At 37.0% G+C, this 27,997-nt stretch overlaps 1 long non-coding RNA gene across 3 annotated transcripts; it reads left to right on the plus strand.

Moving 5' to 3' along the window:
- Nucleotides 1-28: 28 nt before the first annotated feature.
- Nucleotides 29-27,997, plus strand: LOC125324338. 3 transcript variants are annotated; one of them, XR_007202938.1, is made up of 7 exons: nt 29-134; nt 3,310-3,384; nt 11,135-11,238; nt 11,947-12,033; nt 18,591-18,844; nt 19,255-19,465; nt 26,486-27,997. It is a non-coding gene; the product is annotated as an uncharacterized LOC125324338 (long non-coding RNA). The 3 variants fall into 3 exon arrangements; XR_007202937.1 differs by having other exon boundaries at nt 19,255-19,452; XR_007202939.1 differs by lacking the exon at nt 11,135-11,238 and having other exon boundaries at nt 19,255-19,452.

A 27,997-nucleotide genomic window follows, 5' to 3' on the forward strand; every position in this document is an offset into this window, starting at 1 on the left:
CTGCAGTGTTATAAGCATGCTTTTTTTTGCCATTGCAGTAGACTGTTATGCAAACCACTGAGAATGAATATCAAATTTCTCATCCAGCACTTCCCAGCCGAATCTCAGCTTTCCAGGATATAGTCCATCATTCTGTAAGTATAGTCTGCATCTTTCTAGATTTTTTACTTCGCGTTCAGTGGTGTTTAAATTAATTCTGTGAATTTACTAAGCAATGCAGGAAAGCTTTTTGTGATTGTCTTGGTCCACTAATTATCCATTCTTTCTGAATGACTTTGCAAAATACACTGGAATCAATACTATGTTTAATTCCTGATCAATGACAGAGGTGCTCAATAATGTAGAGTACTGATCACCATTAAACTGAGTTCCCACACTGAAAGCTGCCCATGGCCAATTCATAATCTGTTCAATGTACATCTTGCTTATTTAGTATAGACCTTTTTTTCTAAAGGAAAAGTGTGTTATGCAGTACAGAGTTAAACCCCAATACTCCTGACAGCTTATGTTATGCAATGCAGAGGCAGATGGAAATAAAAAACTGAATGGAAAAAACCTTCGTCAGGCACTTCACAATGAACAGCTGAGAAATCATGCTGGTTTGACAAGACATTTGAAACAAGCATTCTGACCAGCCTTAAGTATATCCTTATCTTTCCTGACTTTTTAGTCGATTCCCAGGTCAGATTTTTCCATTAGTCTTATAGAATATAGTAAAACACCTTAAATGAGAATTAAGGACCCTAAATTAGGATTAAATTCATGTTTACTTTCTGCAATGCTTGGTATACTTTTTGATCCCCATCGGTATAAAGAAATCTATAGGATGATTGACACTTTCAGTCATATGCTAATGATTTGAATTAGAAGTTTTTAAAAGAAATCCTGGAAAAAATTAAAATTTATATTAAACATTTTTTTTTCCCTGTAAGAAGGGATCTTCAATGTATTTCACTTAACTTTTTAAAATTAGGGGCTTTTTGTTTTGCAGTTTATTACCAGTTGTTTGCTATGGGCAGTGCAAATCTGGTTCCCATTGGCTACAATGGCAAAAAATGTAGTTTTGCTGGAGATTCAGAATATTTAATGTGGTACAATATCAGTTTCATATGGGAAAATACCCTATGCTGATCTCCTCAAATTGTAGTTTCACAGTATGTCAGCTTCCATGACGACAGCAGTTTAATGCATTTCCAGCCTCTTCATCTCTGCTGTGCTAACATGAGCTTTCATGACGTTGGGGTCTTGACTGAAACAATGAAGCGATGCAGGTCAAAGATACCCCAAGGGGTATTATAATAAAAAACCATTTTATTTTCAAACCAGGTGAGTTCAGTGATCTTGGTGACAGTGAAGCCCCACAAAGAATTGTGTCAGCTCAGCTGTGCCTGGAAATGGTGTGAGGGCACACACACAAGAAGCTGGGACAGGGATGCACACAGGGAACTTCTTGCTCTTCCAATCTGGTTATACAAAACTGGCAGTGTTAAAGTAGTGTGAGTTTTAGTTAAAGTTAGTTATTAGCCAGCATCAGGCCAACTGTCAAGTACAAACATTTAAGATCAAGATTTGCCTCAATTCCTGGGAGGGGAATTTGTGTTTAAATTACTATCTTAGATGAGCTGCAGTGCCTGAATGCGATACATTTGTGTCCAGTCGTGACAACCAAAAGTGGCAGCACAGGTCTTCCATTCATATGTGTTGTTTAAATCATTCAGGTCATATAAAGGATCCTGAGATCTATTCTTCTAATGTAAAGGAACCTTCCCTGTCCAATCATCCACTCTGGTAGTCACTCTTGCACTGCTTCAAGGCAGTAGTATGGGATCAAACCCCCTTTGCACCTACACACCCCATACATACTCAGACCAGGTCTCCTTACTGGCTCCACCCTAGGTTTCCCAGAGCAGAGTCTCAGATGATTGAATCTAAAACGATTTAGTCATTGTGCAATAACTAAATAACAAAATAACAGCTTGAGCTGGGTGACTTTGAGAAGGGGCCCTGAACAAAGGAACCTCCATGGGCTTTTATACCCTTACAGTGCAAGGGTGAGAAAGCCTGTGCTCAGGCCTAGGCTTCTGCCCCCAGAGCTCAGCCTGCATCTCTCACTGCAGCTGCACACAGGAGTTCCTGCACCAAGGGTATTCCTCCACGCCAAACAGCATCATGCAGTGTAAATTCTAAGTGCAGTAAATGTGGCAGCATTGAATAAATGTAGCTTAAAATGCATATATAAAGAATTCAAGATCTGATACCATCTTTCTAAATTTCTGTATAGCTGTAAAAAGCAAAACTTCTTCATTTAACTAAAGTTATTTGTGTTTGCCTAAAAACTACCGCAAGATATATAACTTGTATGGCCAGTGGACATATGCATGCATCATTTCTGCTGTTTTCTGTCTATTTTTGTTTGTTTAAAAGATGATGATGTAGATTTCAAAACGTAAAACCCCAGGCTCAGAATTTATATTGGATCATATCCAAGTTATCCATCCCTATTTCAAAGCATCCAAATTTTATATAATGTGTTTTCCAATTAGATAGCTTTTTGAATTCTTTTTCAGATTTCAGTAATGTAAAATCCTTGTCCAGAATATGCCATACTAATTCCATGTAATCAGATTACATGTGTGTGGCAAAATAGGTTTTTATTCCCTTCTATCACCTAACTAACGAGATAAGGAATTCATCTAGTAGGTGGTATAGCCACCAGTTTATAATATTCTAATCACCCTGCTAATTGCTGAGGGTTTTTTTACTTTTCATTTGCTCAAAACACTTGTGTGTGAATGAACATAAATATATTTTCCCTTTATTTTGCAAGGCTTAATTGCATAATTCTTCAGAGTGATGTTAACTAGTGTCAGAATGATTTTTATAACTATTCTTCTACCTGTCTGTCTTGGTTTTTATGTGTTACTGTTATGATGCCCTTTACCATAACGAAATAGCTTTGTCTTGCCTTATATGAATTTAGCCACCCATTCTTCTCTCAGTCTCTCTCTGTAAATATTGAAAATAAAACCGGATGTTTGAAACAATTTTTAAACAATGCATATTGCATATATTTATGCAGAAAATAGAGCCACTTAAGTAATAACTGGCAGAGAAACATATCATGAGCAAATTTTAGTGGCATAATTTTCCCCTCCGTTATATGTTTGGCTTTTCTCTTCAGTTGATTTCAGGTAATTTAATGTCCGTTTTCTTCCTATTGTTTGTTAACCTGTTTGTTTGTGTGAAACACTATAAATACTGTCTCAGCATGTTGCCGTAACAATTGTTTTATTTTCACGCATGTGGCAGAATCCTGATGACATTGTGAAACTACCATATAAACACTTCGAAGGACAAGTGTCTGAGATGTATGATCACAAAGAAGTAAGGGTCCATGTTTTCTATATCTTCTATGCTGTTTTATTACAAGACTGATACTAATTTGAACCATCTTTAAGCTTACTAATAACTTCATTATAATGCTGTTCATTAGAAGAAACAGAAAGCAGGCTAAATTTCATAGTGGGCCAGTCTGACATATATGATGGTTTACTTTCTCTTCCCACCCTTCTTCAAGCCTCTGATGAGAGTATGGCATCTGTGGGTTCAAAAGTGCCATATGTAAATGACTGAATTCTTCTGCAGACGTAGCTAGACATGGTGGTTGCTGTTTAAAGGTCTGGCTGACACTGTGATGACTTATGTATGTGACAGCTCCATTGATTTCAAGGCCAGTTGAAGTCAGTGGAAATACTCAAAATGTGTAAAGGCAAAATGCAAATTCTTCCTCCATCTCAAAGAAGTTTCGCATGAAGAAAGGGCTGCACTGTCAAATGGCAAACACAAGCTTTAAAATGGTAGTGTTCTAGAAAGAGAGTATCTGAAACCAGAAATTATTCATTCAGTGCAGCTGATCATTGTTTGAATAGTTTTTCTAAGTGAAAAGAATTTCTGCTAGTGGTCAGTATGGAAATCCTAAGCAGAAATGTTAAACTGTGTGCATATTTATCATGTGAATTTTGTGGTTGAATTTCTTTTTGTGCTTTTGTGTATTTTCTAGTTAGGTGTTTTTAGGGCAATATCATACTCTTCCTAGACAAAGTGAGGCATTGAGTTAGTGTTTGCTATTGACCTAGGAAAGGTCTACACCCATCTAGAGAAACAATTCTGTCGGCTGTGACTGTGTCTGGACTGAAATCAATTAGGCATTAATATATTTGAGACAATACTAAAGACAAAAGCACCTGCTGCAAAATCACACTTGCTCAAAGGAAGTGATAATGGTGAACCTTAATCCAGCAGTTTATTGGCCAGTTCAGCATGAATTTTTATCTCCGTGTTGGTGCTGTGGATTGGAGAAGGGATTTGGAGATTTTGCCATTCACACAATCATAATTACTTCCTTGGAATTTAACATCAGGAGAGACCAATTCATGTAGTCATTGCTGCCCACACAAACCCCTAGTATTTCCTCTGAATCTGCCTTCAAGAATAATAGTGATGGGTTATCTAGCAAACACCTTTTGGAATTGCAGGCAATCTTGGTACTTAAAATTTGCATAGAGAAAAATGCACACATCTACTGGTGAACTATTAATTTTAAATATTTCTTTCATCTTTCTATTGATGGAATCTTAACTAAGCTTCTCTCTACCAGATCTTTTTCTGTTGGTATTCAATCCTCCAGTGGGCTTCACCAAGACTAGAGGCTTCTGTTGCACCTCCACATCAGCTTTCTGTAACTCATAATTTTGTGTCACTACTTTATTTCTTCCTCTTGATCAGCAATGTTTCAGGTTGCAAATCTGCTATATCTGTCTGAAAATGAAATTCCTTAAAATAATGTGTATATGGTTTTTTTTTCCATTTTACATGTACTTCGTATAAGTGTGTACAGATGTGGTCATCCTGATTTCTTATGTAAATGAACAAGAAAAACCAGCACTAGATCTGAGCCCATTTAATGTTCTACCTATATGAACATGACCAGTAAGCACTGCTTATGAGTTGTCAGTGACAACTAATACCTCTTCATTTTCCTTCCTCCTTTTGTCATCTGATCCCTTCTAAATGGTTGAAGCAGTGGTTTCTAAATTTTTTAATCACATAAAACTTCCCAGCAGAATTAAGTAGTATTTTGTAGAATTTACAGAAATGAGTGAACAATTCTACTTTCTGTCCTGTTTATTATATTGGTGGACAGGCAGCTAGAACTGCTGGGGGATTTTGTTTACTTGCTGGCATGTTTTTGAGGTTCCTCTCAATGAAACCAACATTCGGGTAAAAAGATTAATGATTTCTTAACCTAAGAAACTGACTGTACACTGAAGTGGAGACCTGACAATGAGGGCACAGCAGCTAATGTGCTATGTGTTGGTGTCACTCACCTTCCAGGGAGGCTGGACATATGCCAGAGATGCTAGAATTGCAATATTTTCCCGAAGTTGTTACTGAAACTCAATAATGCAAGCCAACACCTAGTATCACCTGCTTCAAGCAGTTCTTTGCCTTGCAGATGCACCTAAAGTCAGCCATGGGAGGCACAAGTTAGTTTAATATACAGTCAATGCATTGAAATGTGACAGCTGTGAAATTGGGAAATATGAAAACCAAGAGCAAATGGATCAACAGCAGCATAGAAGCATAAATGCCTGATTAACTGCAGGCATTTTGATGATCATGTTCAGGACAGGTTTCTGGAATCTTCCCTCAGCAGCAAAAGCAGAAGTCTTGAGGGAATAGTTCTCAAATGGTAGTTTCATAATGGTAAGGTATTTTACAGCAGGAGAACTTTGTGAATGTAGGAACCTTGCTGAAAAATACATAATTGTGGACTGGAAAATGATGCTTAAGGGTTTTTATTGTCTTTCACTCACTAATGTGACATACCTGTATAAGACATTTACAGAGTAAAATATATTAAAAATCAGAAAACAGGATATTATCCTCATTATGCCATTACTTTAAAATGTTCTAAAACAGAAAATAAATCTGGAAAGAAAAAAGTATTCTGCTTAAAACTGTTGAGGCTTTTTTGTTTTTACTCTCCACCTTCACTTAGAGGTCAGCATTTATAAATGTTTACGAAGTCAGGTTTAAGACTTGTTTCATGTAAAAATAGAATTAATTTCAAGGTCATGAAACGAGAGAGAGTTTTAACTGTTACTTATCCCAGCTGTTTACAAACTTACTGAAAGGGTTAAGTAGCATACTATCAGTCATGCATATGAAATTCGGAGTGAGAGGAAGCAAGTGGATTTGAGGTTGTTCTCCTTCAGTTCATTCAAGGTTCACTGAACAGGAAAGTGAATTTTTATTATCACTTCCTGTGAAAGAGCAGTTGACAGGACCCATCAGGGAACTGCCAGAAACCTCAAGAGTTTTGAGTATGAAGCCCAGAGTCCATTGCAAAGTTTCCATGACAACACACTCATTAAAATAAAAGGAAATTGTGCCTGATATTTACAGCTTTCAGCATACAGTTGAAAGCCTTGTATTTCAGATTTCCAGAGTATTTACACCTGGGACCCAAGAATGCAGGCTGTCAAGAAATAAAGGGTAGTTGTAACATTTAGCTGTGAAAGTGGAAAGGTTGTTTGCAGGTTAGATTTCAGAATTCTTCAATTTCTTGAATTGGAGTGAACATTTCTTCTGTCTCTTTGTGTGGTATGCTAAAGGGTGAAATGGACTTAATATTAGCTCAAAAACAGTCTTAAGGGAAGGTTATAGTGAGAGTAGTTTTACCGAAGACAGGGGTATTCTTCCAAGAAGAGGGACTTAGCTCTGAAAATAATAAAGTTAAATTTATTTAGCTACAAATATCTAAATTGTGAAAGATAAATCATCACTGATACTTCCTCAGGTGTGGCAGCAGTCATCAACATTGTGGTAAAGAACTGCAGGGATGAAGGGAGACAATAATAACATAGGTTGTTTATTTAAGGTACTGAAGTCCCAGTGAGTTCTTTTCTTTAGTATCCCTACTGCTTACACTGCCCTTTTACACCCTCACCCTTAACAATCATGTTGGCTCTCTCTTTGTGACTTCTATGCCAGGTTATTTTATTTTTACACAGGTGATAAAGCTCAAAATGGGGATAAAATAACTAAGTGGAAAAGAGCAGGGATGCCAGGGTAAGGCCAGTAACAGAACTAGAAAGTACTGTCTGACCTGGGCCAAGAACAGCTCTTATTGTCCCTGATTCTTCCATTTCTGTGAACATACAAGAGGTCAGGCTATAAAATTACTGTTGTTTATTTTGACCTGTGAATGGGTGAATCTCACACTTATCACAGTACTTATCACATTTACTTCACAGTAATCAAGTACATTGCTCTTAATAGATATTGTAACAGAGTTAAAGAAAACACCTTACAAATAGACACAGGCAGATGTATACTTCAAATTACATAACTGCCCAGCGTATACATTAATTGTACATTATACTGAGTCCTTTTTTTCCCTGACTACTGGCTTTATGCCGGCTGCTTGCCCAAACAGGTATCAAATTGCACTGTGTGAATAACATCTGAGATGAACAAAAACATCAGTGAGGGATGTGTGTCAGCTGCTTGGGAGGATATGTTTATGCACGCGATTTTATCAGAATTAGCCTGTTTATAGCTTCTGATTTGGTAAATTGCCTGCAAGGTCAGACAGTTGGACTCATTGCTTTCCCTTGGTCTCAGTGCTTGGGCTTTGATGTCCTTTGGGACTGATTCAATGCAGCAACATTTGTTGCTGCCTTTTTTGCATCTGGTCAGATGGAATAGAGACTTGGCTCAGCAAGAAAGTGCTGTCCCTGACACTGAGGTGTCAACAATTCTGTGCCTTCAAAGGAAAGGAACACATTTTGCTGTCTTCCCAATTCATCAAATTTAGCAATTTCCACAAGTAATTCTTGAAGGAAGATTGCAGTTTCTCTCTTCTCTACCCTGAGTTTGTAGTCTTCCCTTGTTAGCTATAGCTGATTGTGTTCATTTTTAGGTGGCCACTTTAATTTCTGTGGTTTTCATATTCAGTTGTCTTTCCCTTGCACACTAAGACAACACTCTTTCCACTCTGGCTTCCTAGAAATCCTTGCTCTAGTGCTTTGGTCACTGGGTTATTGCAGATAGAGTAGGAGCACTCTTTTGCCTGCTGGAGGAAGGCAGAACTCCTTCTAATCTCAGGATGGTCTTTTTCTCACCTGCATACTCTCTCTGAATGATATCCCTCTGGCAGGACCCCACTAATAAGCCCCTGAACTCTTCACCTCTCTTTGTCAAAGAGAGTGCACTCCAGTCCCATCTAATAATTTTCTTAATTTCACCACCTTCATACTGTTAGACCACAAACCACAGCCACTGTATCAACCAGACATCTAGCATATATGCAGCTCTTTCTTCCGGACACATAAGTGTGACCCTCCAGTTCCTCAGACAGAAGATAGGAGACAAGAATACGCTAAACCTGTTGTGTATTAGAAAAGAGTCAGCCAGTTCATAAAACCCAGTTGTAATTTCAAACTGTTCACAAATCAGTTCTCACACATAAGCAAAGAACTTTTTTTCAGAGTAGAGGTTCTTGGCAATGTTCTTCCATTTCTAGGCCCTATACAGAACAGGCCCTATACTTGTTTCTCAAGACTTTCTGCTTCATTTCAAGGCTTGTCTGATCTCTAACAGAGCTTCTGACAATAAATCTTATTGGAGCTAAAAGCCCTGTAGCCCTTTGCATGGTGCTGGCTTTTTCCCCCCTGTCTATGAAAAGCAGCATCAATCTCTCCATCCTTCAGTCATAAGATATATATCCTTGAGATATGCTAGGAAAGAACAGGAACTGGGCTTGGAAAGACAAAACAAAGTGATGAAAGTTAGTGTGGGAAACGAGCTGGGGGGTCATCTGGAGAGCAAGGGGATCTCAATAATAAGTATCCTTTTTATAGTTCTGATTTTTTTAAGACTCAGAAGGATACTTAGAATAAATTAAATATTTGGTAGGTTGTTTCAATTATTCAAATGGCTTTGAAAATATCAGAAATGCTGACAGTGTTTCTTTAAATGTTCTTAAAATGCTTTTCAACACAGAAGCCACTGACTGTGTGGAGGCAGGTATAAAACATACAAGAAGTATATTAGTGAGAGACATGAGGTCTTTTAATACAGTTCAGCCTTTTAAAAATTACTGTTGTCAGGTGAAACCATTAGGTATCCCGTGGAAAATATTTTTACAAGTAAAATCCAGCAGAGGTAGTACTAAAAAAACAGTATTCTGTTTTTACAGTGATTTCATTGTCTTGATGGTGTAACTCAGTGCAGATTGAGTTTCTGTTTTCCCAAGATCATACATCAGTTTTGCGGAAGCACTTCACAGAGTGGAAAAAAAAGTTAGAAAGCTTTAAAATATGACACCATAGTGAAGGGATTCACTAACAGTGCCACTGTGAGTATTACAGATGTCAATAGCTCTTTGAACTCCAGTGTCATGCTTACTGTTGTGTACTGTAGCATCATCCACTCCATGGTGCTAGGGGGAAATTCAGGAATGTACACAGAGTGGCTTAATAGGTCTCTTATGGACTTGAAAGGTTAGGAGATTATAAAGATCCTGGATAAATTCTGTTCTGAGGACTCTCATGGTGCTGGGGAAGGTCAATGGATGTTGCAAATACTAGCAAATTTGTGGTGATGGACTTGCTATACTGGCTGAAGGCAGACTTACAGGATGGATGTAGTAGGTGTCTGCAAGGTCAGGTGCCCCTTTGCCAGCATCTTTGGAAGATTCCCCATTTTCTGAGCTAATACAGTCATCTCACTTCTTGGGTTTTGAGCTTTCTTTTCATCACAAGCATCATCTGCCAACACTCAGCCAGTCAGCAGCTTGTAATTAGCCTCTTCCCATAATAAAGGCACCCAAATTTCAGGGAGCAACCACAGGCCTCACAGATCCTGCTTTTCTGTCTGTGTGTAGCAGATTCTAATAAAAACAACTGCTCTTATTATTCTTTTTTCCCTTTTCTATCTGAAAGCTGTCCACAGAAGTCTGTGAGGTGATTTGAGTTTGGGATCTGGAATTTTTGGATCACAGAGTGAATAAAAACATGTGGGTGATGAGGATCAGAGGGGCCTCACCATGACTGAAGAGACATACACTTCATGCACAGAAATCCACTCATGTTGTCTTCAGTACTCTTCTAGGATGCAGTGGACAGGCACCAACATATTCTCCTAGTATTTATGTTGTGGAGTGGTGATCAGGGTGATGGACAAATTTGCCCATTTTAAGTTGTAAATAGGTTAGAAATGCCATTTTGATGGGCTTTGGATAATGCATGATTATAAGACATAAAATCCTGATGTCACTGAGCTATTAGTAACATCAGCTAATTCTGCTAGAATTCCTAGAGACTCAGCCGCTCCTCAGGGCTGTGCATCTAAGGAGTAGGAAGCTGTGAAGGTAGGAAGTTAAGTTATAGGAAAACCAGGAGAGCTTCTCTTTGATGTCCTGTACCCATAACTACTCTCTGCTGCAGAAATCTTCATGCTGTCCAAAATACAGAACAGTATTTGCCATTTGATTCAGTTTACTGGTTGAGTGGGTGACCTGTCTCCTACATTGCCAGATCTGAAATGGAAAATGATGGTTGCAGGAAGGAGTGAGCTTAGTTAGCATCATCACCCTAGAAAACAAATTTTTGGGGTAATATATCCAACTCTCTAACATAAACCTTAAAAACTCTTTTTTTGCATAAACTTATTTTCAAGTATGTATTGTTCTGGATGTGTTTTCAAAAGACATTTTTGAAAGTTTTGATGAAAAATGGCTGTGTAGAAGAACTTCACAGAACCAGCCATCCAGTTCTGGCTTACACTAACCATATGCCACTACAGCTTGGAAAGAGTACTGTTCAGAGGAATTGAAAATATTGGGAACTGGATTTTAAACTCCAACACATTAATACAAAATTCTGTCATTAATATTTAGTTGAAAAATACTAAAGCTGTCAGTATTGTCTCCTGTGTTTAAATAAACCCATAGGGACAAGAGCTTTGTTTACTATTTTTGTTTTTTTTTCTTTCACTTTTTAATTTTTTCTTTTTTTTTTTGCTAATTGTTCATGAACTTAACATCTAACTAAACCTTCATTCACAGATGGGGACTTGTGCATGTGATTTTCAACACTTACCATTGTGCAGGCTCTGTGAAGAAAAGTAGTCCTTTTCCTTACATTATTTATGGCTTTTTCTTGCAGAGAGGTGAGATACTTTAAATGGTTCAATAACTGTCTTCTATTTAATTGTGTCAGCAAGAAGAGTCTACTCTTTCTTGTACTTTCCATTCCCTGGTTCTCTGATTTTCTTCTGGCTGTCTCTGATCTGTAAAGACACAGTCCTGTCTTCCTGAAATTGTATCTTCAGCAGGGATAGCAGGTGAATTGGATCAGATAAAATAAAACCTGATCTGTACACAACCCTAAAACTCAAGCTGAATCAGAATAGTTCCAACTGGCTCCAGTGGCAATTTGACCTTCAAAATCAATGCAGCAAAGAAGTTACTACATTCCTAAATTGCATGGATGTCATTGTTAGTTAGGCACATTTCAAAATATAAACATACACAAAACAGTTTATTAAATTTCCCACAGACCTGGAAGCTCAGAGTAAAACCAGCCATGAAAAGATACTGCAGATGTATCAGAATTCTCATGGCTTGGGGGAAGATGAACAGACAAAGCAAAAGCATTAAAAATCTTCTGTGGTTCTTTTGCTACTAGGGCCACAATCTTTAAAATGCATACACAAAATAAATTTTTCTTTAGTTTCTTACTAATGAAAGAATCCGTTTCCTGGTCAGTGTCATGCTACAGTAAGTAACCTACTCTTAACCCTTACCCCACCTTAAAGGATAGTACTGTAATCACTAATTTCTTTCTTTCGTTTGGGCTAACATTATGTTTTTCAAAGTCCAGTGCTCTATCAGATGAGAAAACCAGCAGTGAGAAGGATGTAACTGCACCCATCCTACCCTGTGTCATGAGAAAGCCTCTGGAGGTGAGTCTGACAGGCGGTGTGACCCCAGCATGGGATTTCTTCACCATCATATATGTCCTCTTAAGTCATCAGTGTGCAGGATCCTTTTTTTTCCTCTTCATGAAAGAGAATGAATGAGAGTACAACTAATAAAACATAAGAGTAGTTAATATAGAAAAAGTGTGATTTTATGTTGCCTCATTTGAAAAATTTCTTTGAATTGTGTTTATAGAACCTGTTAACCAATCTGATGCTCACAATAATAATTGTGATAATAACTGTAGTCATTCTACTATGAAATGAACATTGAGGAAAAAGGCTGTGCTACCAATAATCACTGGAATAGACAGCCACTGGAGCATGTAATCTAACAAATCACTGAAGAAATCACCATAACACTTCCTAGATCAATAATACAAATTGTTTGGTACTTACATAAGTGAAAAGAATGAGACCAATTAATGCTATTGTTGCAAATCACTGATCAGCTGCCTTAAAAAAAAAGTGTTAATTTAAAATCCTAAATCTAAAATATGCCTTTGTGTCACAGGTCCTGGTAACAAGCCATTGAAATTTGAAGTATGTTTTCAGCTGGTGTAAAGATATAAAACTTCATTGAAGTTAATGGTATCACGCCATTTTAGATCAAGGACTAATTACCTTTAGTTTTGATAGTGAAGCCTAAAAGAACACCACTAAGTGGGTACTTCACTTCATCTTTGATGGCAATGAATGTCTGGATATTGTTTCACTCCTTAGCTAACAGGATGCGTTGGTAGATCTGGAAAGGCCTCTGAAATAAGGGAAAGAAAATTGCCAAATGGCTGCAACAAAGGAAAAAAAGTAGAAAAAAAGTATCATAACTGAGAGAACAAGAAGGAGAGAAGGGGTAGAGAGTGAGCTCACAGGGAAGGATTTTCAAAGACACCTTGATGTATCTGCTTACCATAGAGAGCAGTGTGATTTTCAAAAATGTACATCTTTTGGGGTAGCCATGTTAACAAGAACACCTGTGTCTAAACACCATGCTTGGGCACGATGTAACAGAGGTTAAAGGTGGCTGAACTCTTGTCAGGTCACTGCAAGTCCGCTGGCAGCTCAGTTTGGAAAGATGCTGCTTCTCTTTTCTCACGTTTTTTTGTGGACAGGAAAAAGTTTGGTATCACTTGGCCTGTGTCAGGGACCTAGGCAGAATGGGAATGAGACAACACCTGGCATTTAAACAGCTGTGAAAATTAAATGCCTTCCAAGTTTAACAACACCTGACCAGTGGTCTGTGGATTTAAAATCTGGGGATATGCTCTGAAGTCCTAGCAGGGTGCACAAAGTCCCTTTGTGGATCATATCTAAAATGTCTTAGAAAATCGTGCAAAGTGTCTAATTCACTTCAGCAACGTTGTACTTAGGTTTAGTTTGGATCTTTGAAACCCACATAATAAAACAAACTTACGAACAAACAAAAACCTTAGTTGAAGATTATTTACCAACCAGTTCAATATGCTTATCTACATTCTTTGTGCAACAGGGATATTAATCCAAAATTATGAAGTGTTTTGTTTTAAAGGAACATTTGTGTTTGATGTCTTAGACAGTTGTGATATTTTCAGCTACTGGGTATAATTATATCTTTAATAATATTGATGGAGCAAAATTGGTAAAAAAAGTTACAATTAAGTAGTAAGACATTCAAGACCAGTGACTGGGATGACTGATTTTTAACAAATTTTTACAATGAATTATTTTGCAGCTTATAATCACTTGTATCAGTTACAAATCAGAACTTAACATGTTTCAGTAGTTTGTATGATTTTTAGAGTTACTTAGATCCTATATAAGTCTAATCATAGATTTTCAATCTTGGAAAGCTTTGTCAAGAAGGGCAAGCTTCCCGATATAAAAAAAAATCTAAAATGATAGGGTCTTTCATCTATATAAAAAGACACCAAACTTTGTCACTGTCTTTCTGTGATATGAAAGACAGTTGAGGCAGAACTCAATGGTAATTTTTTGTCAGAAGGGAATTACCTGTATATACATTGCCAAGGTAGCAAGATAGAGCTGTAGGAGATTCTTTACAGTAATTGCATTAGTTGTGTAATAATAGCAACAAAGATACCATAAACAGCATTACAACAGAAACAAAAGTCCTATTCTTTCAGTTATATTGGATCCAAATCTTTAGTGAAACATTACTTTTTTTAGCAACTTTCATAAGCAAACAAGATTGACAAAGATTAGAAAGGGAAACAAAGGTAAAACAAGTTGTTCATGATTACGAAACAAACCAGTGGCACAAGACAGGAATAAGATAGCCAGTCTTCTTTCTTACAGACTTCTTTTCATATTTTCCATCATAAGAATAGCATAAAATTATTAAAATGAACTAATAGAATGCAAATTAAATTAGCATCTGTAGGATTACCATTAGCAAATCATGCATGCATTTTTGCCTAATTGCTACTTACTCTAAATGTAAAAAAGAACAATTCGTCTGCTTAATGCTCAAACCTCGATTATGTAGTATTTGAAGCAGTGAAAATAAAAAAAAACACGCTAAGGGCAGTTATCAGCTGGCTAGATCAAAGTTCACATTCATAGAGGTCTTAGGTATTTATTAGGTAGGTTTCTGGACTCTGATGTCCACCTCTCTCTGCTTTATTAGGGGAATGCATTTGTAAATGAAAGAGAAAACAGGGAGCAACAACAAAAGATTAAGTGACTTGCTGATTTAGGGAGAAATAAATTGTTGTGTAAGAAGTCAACCTAAAGAACTGTGGTTTCCTATTGACCTGTATGCTTTAAATTTCTGTACTGGCACTGAACTACTCAAAATCCTATTATGTTCCTATATTATCCTTTCTTAGCTCCTCTTTCTCCAGGCTCATCTAAGCTGTGCATTAGCTGATTAAACAGCTGGTTGGTGGCAAAAAAAAAGTGTGATAAGCAAGCTGAATTTACCTTTTCTCAGTAAGAGCTGAAATTGGTCTTTATTTCCCATGCTTAGTTAACAATTTCCACAAAATTTGTTGAAGTGACTTTGTTACCTTTATCCCTCTGTCAAACTTGACTAAAATTGTCCAGTGGCTTCCAAAGTCATGGTGTCCTGGGTTGCAGTGTATTCTATTACCATCCTCAGGAGCTGTTGAAATCAGGTGGGGCAGTGTTTCCTTGCCTCCTCCCCCCAGACTATCTTGCTGTTAATGGCCCATCATTGTCCTGCCGCATGACTCAGAGGTAACTCCCTCCGGAGTATCTTCTGTTAATGAGCCTATGAGCAATGTCAGCTGACTCTTTTACTACAGGATCACTGCTTCAGAGGACTGCAGCCACCATTCCACCAGACTGCTACCACCACCCTGCCTAACAGGGTGTCAGGTTGTACCTTGACTCTGTCAGTTTGAACCAGTGTTTTCTTTTACTTTTTTTTTCCTTTTCTTTAATTTCCATTAAATTGTTATTCTGACTTGGTGCCTCCCACTGGTTTGTTTTCAAACTTGTACACATGGGAGACAGTTGGACAGATATCTGCACAAACAACACAAATCACATCAATATTGTTTCTTTAGGAAAAAATAGGAGAAAATAAATGTAGCAGATCTTGGTTTATTTTTGCATTTTCACAATTTGTTTCTTAGTTTCATTTTGCAAATGTGAATCATAAATGGGTGGTGGTTATTGTTCTCATGGAAGACTTTGGTTTCATCTTCATGCTCTGGAAGATCAATGTGGCCTTGGTTTTTCTGACAAATATCTGGGCTGATTCAAATTCAGCTACTAGATTATACAAAGCACTGAAGTGTAATTAACTAATGATTATTGAAAAAAAATGAGAGAACTTAATAATGTTATTTTTTAGAGCCAATGTCCTAATTGTATCATTAAATAACCAAGAACTTTCATCTCAGTTTTCTGCTTATTAATTTAAAAATAAATGTGAAATTTTGCCAAATTATGGACCGAATATTTTCTTCAGTTCTTTCACTTTTATTTTTTTCTTGAACGTCTGGAATTTATCTCAAGACGAAAAGTGCTGAAATAATGAGGGATAATATTTGACATGATGAGGGGATGGTGTTCAAGCCTGAACCTTTACAAGAACGTTGCATGACAGTTCTAGCCCAAATTTGCCAAACCGACAATTATTTGTCTCAAGTTCCAAAGAACATGCAAAATGCTGTTGGTTTCCTGAGAAGGAAGGAACACTTAATGAAGGTGGTATTGAGAAATATAACTGCTTTTGAAAAAAACAGGATTCCACAGAACAAAGGGGAATGGGGAGTAAATGTCATATTTACTAACAATAGTCCTATTTGCTAACGAAATATTCTGTCTAGAAGAGCAGCAAAATTAGTCTGGATGAAACACCAAGGAAAATATCAGAGGGAACAATAATGTATCAGCAAAAAGGACAAGATGATCTACCCAGTCGGTGCTTGCAACTGTTACAATTCAAATCAGAGTAGTCTGCTGTAACTGAGAATGTCTGGAGTCGTTGTGTTTCTTTTAAAGAGGCAGAGATGCTGCCAATTATGACAATTGTCATAAAGTGCTACATTCACTGAAAATCTGTCTGATATTTTTGATGTTTTTGAAGGGTAATGCAGATGTTTCTCCATTCAAGGCTTCATTTATTTTCATGTGAAAAGAAGGAAAGAAGAAGAGTGGAAGAGAGACATTTCTGTTCATGTACACTATATCCTTCAAAGGTGGAGACAAGGCAGGAAGACTCTAAAGAAAAAATTCTGGAATAAGTAGTGGAATCTGACATGTATAATCAGCAGCTGATCCTGAACCTGAGGAGCAGAGTTTCATTATTGACAAACCTTTCTTTACAATTTAAATGGTTTCACCATTGAAGAACTGAGCTGCCCAGGCTCTCCAATGGAAAGTTTTTAATAGTGATATAAGAGCTCTATCTCATCTAAAGCCATGTTCAATTGATGTTTCTTTACCCTCCATATTGCAACAAACCTTCTTGAACGCTCCTGCCCCCAGCTCCCTAAGGCTCCTGTCCTTATGTCCTCACTTGCTGAGCAGGTCCTGGCAGGAACTGCAAAGCTTGCACAGGTGATGGGCTCACAAAAGCTGCTTTCTTACTTAACAGCAAATTAACCCCAGTATCTTTGCTCTGTAACAACTGTCCACGTGCAGGATCTTGTGATACCTGTCACCCAGTTTTCTCTGTCCATATGTCAGGCAACTAAAGTGAATAATTCTGTCTGACACTATGATCCCTAAGGATACAGAAGCCAGCAGGGGACCATTCATCACATTTGATAGTAGGTATTCAAATGCAGTGAAATGTTCTCAGTTTGTGAACAGCTCTGCTCCACTAAGTGTAGAAGATCTATATGTCTACAGATATCCATCTATATCCAACTATATCCATCTCTCTCTCCATCTCCACCATCTCCCTCTCCCTCCCTCACAGTCCTCCACCTTGTATCTTTATCATCTCTATAAGTGAATTAGATGATACAAAAAGTTTTCCAAAAGTTAAAGATCCCTGAGGTAAATTTGAGCTTCATTTGCATATTCTGCCTTCCATGTAGGATAATTTGAGATCACTCTAACAACAAATGGGGCAAAATGGTAATTAAGAAATTCTGGTACAGGAGTTTGGAAGCCCTGGTTTACCTTTTGTCTGCGACATCTGGGAAAAGGGTCACATAGTCTTTCAGGCATACAACTCCACAGGGAGTGGCAGACTGAAGAAACTGGACCATTTCCACTGCTTTATGCAACCCTTGGTTTCTAGGAACTGCATTGAAAAGGCTTTCTAAAGGGCAAAATGGTGGTGAAAGGCAGGTTTGCTTTCCCACAATATTATATGCACTAGCTCCTCTCCAAGAATATCTGTGCAGGAGGACATGGAGCAGTCAACTGGGAAATGAAAAATGGGAGTACAGAATTAGATTAGCAAGGTAAAGATATTCTGATCACAAAGGGATCTTTTACTTAAAAAGTAAGGGCACTGCTGAAACTTGAATCGAGGCTAAAGTAAATTTGACCAGTCTCTTGGCCACAGACATGCTAATAAAAACCTGAAAGTCTCATGTTAGCAATCAAGAGACTGTAATTTGCAGTACAAAATAAATTCATGAAATCATTATGAAACTTCAAAACAAGATCTCATTCAGAGTCTCCAAATTGCCTTCAGTAACTTTATTTCCTTTACAAGGGATAGAAAACTGTAAGGCATTGAAGCAGGATAAAAATGATGAAGGTTTTTCAATGGGCTCATTGTAGGAATAAAGAAAATAAACTATCAAACTGGCCTTTATTGTCAAGGTAAATAGACATTTTTGTGCTGAACATTTCTACAGTGATTTGTGAGACACACTGTCTCCATGTAAAGTTTACATCTATATCCTATTCACATTTTGGTCCCGAATACAGCAAGAAAAAATAGGTTAAAATAACTGTGAATTATTCTCCAAAAAATTATGTCACCATTACCTCAGAGTAAATGTGTCTTTAGTTTTTTGTTGCTCCTTAAATAGCTTTTTTGTGCTGCTAGAGTTTAAGCACTGCTGGAACTCTGTCAATTCTTGACCTTATTTTTTTTCTTGCTTAAGTAAGGAAAACTCCCAGCTGATTGTAAGAGTGCTCTGTTGCCATTACAAAAGACCCTCTTCTTTGGGAAAAAAAAAGCTGAATTTCCGGTGTGAGATCATCAGGTTCAAGAAAAGGAGAAAAAATGCCCTTAAAAAAATAGCTGAAGCAGACAGCAGAGCAGGAATTGGTGATTGTCTGGCAGACAGTCAGATCAACAGTCATGGCAAGGAACGAGGAGCACTGGCTCTGCAGCTGCAGGCTAAAAAAAAAATTGGTGAGTCTCTAAACAGTGAGCATTTATCAACAACTGGAAGCATTTAGACAAAGCAAGTAATTTTTCATTGTTCTCTTTTTATAAGCATTTTTTTGCTACATTTTTCTCCATTCAAAAAGGCAATTAACATACTGAGTTCTCATCACTCCTTCTGAGAGCTTTCTCTCCTTTCTAGGACTGACAAAGTAGTCTAGGACTGCACACAAGCAGTTTTTGGCATGACTAAAAGATCTGGGGGCAAGGCAGATAGTCTGAATAATTTATTTATTTTTAATGGGATAAAAGAGGCACTGTTCCAAACAAGCTGAATTCTGGTGGGAAAGAGCTTGTTCCTCCCCAGTTATGCTCTGTGTTCGAAGTACTCTTTAGAAGTTTAGGACCTTGGCCAAATAATACTTGGTCCCTTTGAGATGCCTTGCGCTACACTGCTGAGACAGAGAGAAGCAGAGTTCATGGACTGATCACTTTGCATGGAATTTCAGTTTACTGTCATTGAAGACCTCACAAAGTTGAGAGAGGCATCACAGGCTTGCTCTCTCCTCTTACTACTGTGGCTTCTCAGAAGGATACGTGCACTGCAGTTGTTAAAAACTGGGGTAGAAAGAAACGTGAGTATTAAAAGTAAGTTATGAGTGGTGGGATGTGACACTAATGACAAAGTTTTGCTTTTACTCTTACCAGAAGGATAAAGTCACAGAGCAACCACACTGTAATCATGAGATATCATTGTCTTACCCCTTATGATTTCCTTTGGCATGAGGGGCATGCTGGTACAATCTGTCCCTATCCTCAGCATGCAACAGAGGGCTTTTTCCTTTCTTCATGAATTCAAAGACTGCACATAACAGGGAGGCAAAATGCTTTGTAAAGTGCTGCAATACAGAGGGAAAGCTCAGCATACATGGGAGTGCATCCTAGGCAGAAGCATATGTTGATTGGAGGGAAAACCCTCCCTGTCAATATGCCTTCTGGGGCCTGTAAAAGAAAATTAGATAAACACAAAAAAATGTGTGTCAGAAAGCAATTTTTTCCTAGGGGAAAAGTGACTGGATGTTCTAAACATTTTTTATTATCTCCTGTGAGATACATCAACTGAGGGCTTGGCCCTGCATTTATACTAATTGTATGTAATTCATTGCTTTGAGAATTAACTAGGTGGCAGTAATCACTCAATGATCTCAGATGTATATCATAAAACTTATGGGTTTCTTGTCAGATTAAAATTGGGGGAGGGGAAGGATGGACAAGTTTCAGGTCTTAAAAGAATATTCTGTCTTAATTGAGCTTTGCAGCAGCTTATGTAGCAGATTTATGACTAGCACAAAGAAAGCATTCATGGATCTTAGTTCATCACTGACATTGCAGATGCACAGAGCCTTTAACTCTATGTGCTATAAGGAGCTGCTGAATTTAGAGAACTTTATGTTTAGTTCTCAAACTGTTAACAGAAAATACACACTGTGCAGAATATTATCCACTGTTGCTTCATCCTCACAGGAACATCAGTGTTCCACTATTCTTTACATGAAATGTGTGCCACATAGGAATGCACAGGGAGAGAAAAATAGGAAAAAAGAGGTGGAGCTCTGATGGAACTGAAAAACGTAGTTAAAAAAAGAATACAAAATATGGTGTAAAACTTGATACAAGCCTGTGTCTCCTATAATGCATTTATTATGAAATTACTGTAGACAAAAAAAATTTTCTTCAGTCTGTGTCAGTAGCAGCAACTGGGAGGACAAGAATAAAAGTAAATTGTAAGGTATAAGAGCCTCTCTAACTGTACAGCTTCCAGGATAGAGGCTCCACTAGAAATACAACTCTGTAAAGATCTCACTTCAAAGTCTTTTGGTGGTAAGGTGGTCAGCTTCTGCCTGTGAAAAGTCTAGAGTTAATTTTTCCCTTAGTCCATAGTTTCCTCCTGAATGTTAGGAGATTGGCTGATGTATGGACAGATTTGAGAGATTGCTTGATTTTACTTGTAAGGGTTATTTAAAGTTTTCTCAATTTTGAACTAACGTGATTCAGTCAATATCTGTCTAGTCTGGGACTAGATGTTTTCAAATGGTGTCTGTGAGTTCATGCTACAAAGCTCCTATTAGTTCTGTGGTGACGCTTTAGAATATACTACTTGACAGGTATGAAAAAAGAAAATAGAAATACAGTACACCAGACAGAAATTCCTCTGAAGGAATGTGAAAAAACTACACCGATATGAGGGCATTGCCTTTTATTCATGACCACATGTATGAATGAAAGGAAGCACAACATGCACATCTCAGTAGGTCATTAAGTATGAAAATTCTCGAGTAAGTTATGATCCTATTTTGGAACTGGCTGTACTACCTCTGTACTATGAGCCCTTGAAATTCATTATTATTTTTGGAAATAAGTGTACATTTGCTCCAAATTCAATGGTAAAATTAATGATTGGTTGCATCTGTACTAATGAGTAGGAAGTTGTGCCCAGTCTTGTTAGAAGTGATTTGACAAAGTTAACTGCAGAATGAACCTCCTCAGAATTTTGACTCAGGAATGGAGAAACAAGAGGAGAGAATATTTTTTGACTCTTTGAGCAGAGGAAGAAACCACTGGCATGCATTTTTGTGGAAGAGCTATTATAACAACCAGCACTAGCAACAGAACATTCATTCAATTTGCAGCATGGAAGTGTTTTGGACTGATGCTACAAAAGAATCAAATGCGGTATTTTAGTAAATATTTATTAAAATAATTATTATTCCTGACTAAGGATTCCCTGTGAAATTCACAATAAAACTCTAGAGTCAAAAGGAAAAGAATCATAAGTAAAGACTTTTATGAAACTTCTAAAAACTAAGGGAAAGGAAATGGTACCATTAATGTAGCAGATTCTTAAAATAGTGTGTGACTGAGTAGAAATGCTTCTATACAAGGAATGCAATATAACAAAGATACCCACATCACTGTAATGAAATTTCCCTGTCTCACATTTTCCTTGGTCGAGTTCATATTTTTTGTTTTTTTCATAATAAGATCATGAGGAATCAAAGAGTTTTTTTCTGCTTTATTCATACACATTTGTCACCTATTTTCCCACTGAATATAAATGGAGCATTGGTTGTGCTTCACTGAGTCTGCATGGTGATTGAGAGGAGGTTATTTATATTACTACCAATAAATAAATAAACAAGCAAATAAAAATGACTGTATGCCAGAGGCTGTTCCACGTATTTATTCAAGGCTCCAAATTATGAGAGAATTTACAAGGATCAGTACAACACCCAAGGGCTGTGCAGAGCTGACAGGGAAGAAGTGAATCTCAGCCAGTGTTAAAGGGAAGGGGAAGTAGGAGATGAGGGAAACACAAGCTCTGCAGTGCTCTTTGGCATTACTTTCCACTTACTACACACTGACTTATTTACTCCACTGCATATCTGAAAAGTGTCGGGTACGTTTGTTTTTATCCGCAGTGGGTATCACTGTGGATAGTTTACTGCACACACTGTGAAGCAATGGAGAAGATTGCTATAGTCTTTTGTCATATCCCAAATCCATGTTGTTGTGCTAGAAGGTGTGACATTTTAGTCATTAGCTTTACCACAGTGAAGATAAAACATATATTTGGAGGAACATGCATAAACATACATGTATGTATACAGATATATTTGGAGGAATAGTGACTTTGGTTTTTTCAGGGTGTTGAAGTTTGAAAATATCTTTTTCTCATTTTGTCTTTGACTTTTGTGGTTCTCTCTTTACAGCACTAGATTCAGCATTTGTATTTGGAGTTTTATACTTTTTAAAAATATTGCAGTTTAAGTAATATATTTATCCACCAGATTAGTATGTTGTTACCACACAAATCCTTTATTCTAGAGAAGCATTTTCCAAAGTATGTTGCTAAATAAAAGCTGACTTATTACCCCCAACCTTAGGAAAAAAAGGCCTTTTTTAAAAAAAAAAATTGTCCTACTTCTGCTATGAATATCATATATGACTTTTAGTGTGCGTTTTCATCTTCCTTAATTTCTTAAAGTATCTCTGTAACAACCCCCTCTCTTGTTTTACTATTTACCAAGATAATAGAAACCAACCTGGTATTTTCTTGTAGGATTTCTTCTTAATCAATCCATGTGATCTTTCTTATCTATGAAAGAGAGAGAGAGATACATTCCTTTACTCATGGGATGCTGTATTGCTTAATTATATTTGAAGTATTTTGAAATTCATCAATTGTCCATGCTGCAGAATAGTTAAGAATGTTGAACTTGATGAAAATATTAGAGGGCTTTATCAATGATTCAGTGAATACAGAAGATCTGTGTTACTTTGCTAGACCTTTGAGAACATATTTTAAGTACCCCCAAATTCCTGTTTACATAAGGGCAGGTATGTAATACTTACAATATTACGCACAATTTTATGTTAAGCCTGATAATGTCTTTTTGAGAAATCCAGTAATGAGGATTGTTAAAAGCATGTTGTAACTAGCCCCTTACCAGAGAGGGAATTCAAATAGTCCAGATGATCAGCATAACAGCTGAAAGAATAGAAATATATGAAGCTACCTTATGATTTGCTTTCTCTCTTCTTCACTGCAGATCATGGGTTCATTAACCTCTGATCATGTTTGGTTCCCTCAATTCAGTTCTCTCCAAATAGTTCTCATCTTTGTAAGAGAGGCCAAGTAAATGTTAATATAGAAGAAATATCTCCTCTAGATAAAACTGTAAAATATATTTCAATTGGCTAATTATTTCGGTCTTGAGTGGCCAGTGAATCAGTGAGACTGCTTCTGAACACATCTTTCTGTTTCTATGAGCACGTCAAGGACTCTTCAAATTATATGGTCCCTTTCACTATGAATAAAAGCAGTGTTATAATACAGATAAAAGAAATTAAAGAAAGTAGCCACATGATAGTGCTTCTGCAAGTTATATTACTGCAAACAAAAACTTTAATATAATGATGGGATTATCATATTAATGTCTTATGATTTAATATAATGATGGGATTGTCATATTAATGTCTTATGACACAAAGGCATTGCAATAAAAAATCTTAATTATAGTCCTTCCACTAATTGCTATTATATATTTTTAGAGCATTGGTCAATTTAGTTTTTTTTTCTTTTTTTAATTCCTGACACTCCCTGCAAGAAAGGAGAGAAAATTGGACTACATTCTAGAGTCACCTCTATTAGACCCTATTGTCTTCTGGATCTACAATTTAGTATTTTTTTGCTACAGCATTCAGAGATCACTAGAGGTTCGTCCATTTAATATTAAGACTTCATAATGTCTGCAGGATTTTGATTCAATTTTATTATCAAGAAATCATTACAGGAGAGAGAAACACAACTAAGCTTAACTTTTATTTTTGCTCTTTTCTAATCTAAAATAGACACTTTCTGACTGAATGCTGAATGCCTCTTGTTGTGAAAAAATATTGCTAAGAGCTGGGGATTACCGTCTAGACTCTATGGCTTGCTGCAAGGGTGCAGCGTTTTGTGAGAAGGGGAATGTGCTGAGTCTCGAAGTCATGCTTGCAACTGATTTTATGCCTACATTTCCCTTCATAAAAGTTATTGCTTGTTCAACTCTTAAGAGAAGTTTCCAAGTTGAAACAGGCAAACTGATGGAAGCCAAGACATCACTCAAATGTTCCAACCTTAAACATAAAGTCTAACATTTTATGTTTATAGCAGTTTGTTTGGGGTTGCTTTATTTTTTAATTCCTTATTATTTGGGGACCTTATTATATGATCCTTCATCTTGGGATTAAAATGTCATTGCTGTACCTTTGGGCATCTTTGGACCTGCACAGAATTTAATGTGCCAGGAAGACACCAGGATATACTGGATTTTTTTCTTTGGTAATATTTCCAGATGAATTTTCCAGGCTCAGGTGCTTTCACTAAAAATTATTAAGCTATATAATAATAGATTATTTTGAAGTTATGAATTATCATGAATGGATCTGAAAATTCAGAACTGTTAAAATCAGCTAGCCAAGATCCAGATTCATACTCTGTTAAAATTTCATCTGATTGAATAACAATTGCAGATATATTTGCATCAAATTTTAAAGACTTTAATGACTGCATATTGCCATTTTCAAGACAAAGAACAGTAGGGTCATAAAGGCCTCATTCTGTTAGAGGTAGCCAAGTCATTCTTTGAAAGAAAGAGTTGAATAAGTTAGAATATATAATTTTTATGTGAGAAATGATGTTTGAGGAGGGATTTGGAAGAAAAATGGCTGAATGACAGTGGCACTAGTTTGGAAGTGATTTGCATTTTATTATTCTGAACTCTCTGCACCAAGATTATAAATTGATAAGTTACTGAGACTCATATAAATTATATACAAAATCTCCAAAGAAATCCTGCCACATTAAAAAAACATGAAAATTAAAAACCGTAATTTCTGAAACAGAAGAATGTCACTACTTGAATTCTATCCCTGTGCACTTGTGTATTAGAGAGCAGCCTTAAAATTGCATGACTATTCACTAGCATAGTCACAATACTTTGTGATTTTTCCATCCACTGGGTCAGACTGCTAATTTATATTCTTTATTTTCTCTCTATGCTTTTGCTCCATCTAGTTTACTTATCTGGCTCTATACTGTGCTCATCCTCTGATTAACTGATTGCTTTCACATCTCAAGTCACCATCAGTTTGGTTTTACTTCCTTTTTTGTTTTCTACTATGATTTTAGAACCATCTGCAGAAGTATTAACCATTTACTCTACAAGTGCTTATGCACAAATCAGCCCTTGAGGTAGTGGTAGGTAAGGAGCCAATCTTATCCTAATGAGTGCATTCAAAAGCCTAATTTTGTCCTTTCCTCTGAAAAATGTAGGCAGTAAAATTTTTTCTGTCTTATTATTGATAGATACTGCATCTCTGTGACCAGAGCCAGTCTGGGAACCAGAAGAGACTACATGAATGCACTGGGATTGGAGAACTCTGAAACTCTTTGGACCAAAAATCCCAATCCTGTGCTGAACTGTTCCTTTACTGAGGAAAAGTCAGGAACCAGCATACTCTTTCCCTAAGCAGCAGGGCACTGTGTTCAAAAGAGTGCTTGCGAGAGTGATCCTTTATTTCAGACATCCACACACCATAGGTGCAGGTCTCTGCTGTCTGTCCTTGAGGAACGTAGTTTGCTCTCCAGCTGGTTAGTATTTATGCAGCAATCAGCAGGAAGAACTAAGTGGAGCTGCAGTGTTCCTGTGTAGCTCAGCAGAAAAAATGTTCTCTGCTCTGCATTTGTTTGGACTGCTCAGATAAATTCTAATCGACAGGCTTCAGTAGCACAGCCATTACATGTGCACTCACCACTGCATTGGCTAGGGAAAGATTGAGCTGCATGGAGTGCTGACAATGAATAGGCCAAAAGTATCTTGTGGAAATGCAGTAGTGAGATTTTAGTATTATACATTTTCATTGATTTCCACAAAGTATTTAAATGATTTCTTTTGTCAGAATAGCCAGGAATTATCATAACATAGGGTTTGCTTTTGGTTGGTTGTTTTTTTTGGAGGGGGGAAAAGCATAAATTCTATGGAAGGAGGTCTGTTAATTATTGTATATAACATTACTGAATTCATAAATGACAAGTTAACTTTTTTTCCCCTTGAAATTATTTAGGGCAGCTACACCTCCGCCACTGCAATGGCTGATGGGAGGGAGTTCATGCTCTCTGACCGTGCTCTGAGATAGCTGCATGAACCTTACGATGCCTGCCCTTTAACAGAAAAGAACAAGTTTGTAACAGGATGAGGGATCCACCCAAGAAGAATCCTTTGAGTGATCAGCAGCACTGCACTGCCTTGTTACTTCAACCTGTTCATCATGAGACCTTTTGCTCAGTCCTTCCAGAGTGCAAAAAGCATTTCTGTCTCACCTACTTGGCTTGAAATAAAATTCTTCAATGAGCATCAAATTATCCATGGTATATTTCTATCCAGTGCAATGCATTAACTTAATCTGGATAACATGTAGTTTCATGTAATCCCTAGGTGATAATTTGACTGAAATATTCTAGGGATTCATTATAAGTGTCTTTTCCACAGTATCAGAGAGGGAAATAATTGTATGCACTTGACAGAATGAAATGCTTGTAAAAAACAGTGATTTTATCTGTTACACTTGAATACAAGACAGATTTTGTTTACTTCCTCTAAATGGAAAAGAAATCTCAATGAAAAATCTTATATTGGTCTTAATTTGGTTTAGTTGCTTAAAGGCTGGGTCCCTACACTCCCCACTTAATATCTTCTTCTCTGCCAAGATAGTGTAAATTCTGCAGAAACAACCAGTATTCTGGCACAATGCCCTGTAAAATTCTTGTCTCCCAGTTTCACTTGGTGATTTTTTTTTTTTGCCTAAGCACCTAGAAGATAACAGGTTTACTCTCAACTTCACCAGTATAGTTCATGGTGACAATTTTCCTTTCTTTCACTTATGTATTGGTTTAGTTTATTCTTGCTGTCAATCTTTATTGATCACAGGAAGAAGCACTTATTATTATTGGCATTTAAGCCATTAGAATTTACTGGACAAAATTTTATCGCTTGCTCTTTCAGAATTTACAAATATTGGATGGCCTGTCCTCTACAATCATTTCATGTTCTCTGTCTCTCATAACATGTAATTATGTATAAAATGGGTTCTGTAGTGGCACAAAGAAGCTTTGTGGATATCCCTACCAACACCATAAGACAGTTTCTTTGTAGATTAACAATGCTAAGAGTGCACAGGAGTTCAGGGTTCATAGATCTAATGTGGCTTTCATTTAGAAGTCTAAGTGCTAGCTACTCACATTTTTATAATGAGTCTGCAGCTCTGAAAAGGAAAGAAAATAATTATTAGCAACACTGTATCAGAGAAGAAAGAGAATTCCCTCTTTGGGAAGAATATTATTGTGCAAGTGAAAAAGAAAAAATTAAATGTTTAATAATATTCCTTGTTGAATGACTATTTCTGGAAGCCTGCAATCACAAATGTAAAAAAAAGGCTGATATAAATATTACAATGTATAATCTCAAAAATGTGTAGAAGGGAAACACTTTTATCCTGTTGTGTGGGCAATTAGACACACCTACTGAATGCACTCAGAAATTGTTCTTCACTGATTTCTCTGCTTATTATTATTTCTTG

The sequence above is a fragment of the Corvus hawaiiensis genome, chromosome 4 (assembly GCF_020740725.1).
Source record: "Corvus hawaiiensis isolate bCorHaw1 chromosome 4, bCorHaw1.pri.cur, whole genome shotgun sequence".
Taxonomy (NCBI): domain Eukaryota; kingdom Metazoa; phylum Chordata; class Aves; order Passeriformes; family Corvidae; genus Corvus; species Corvus hawaiiensis.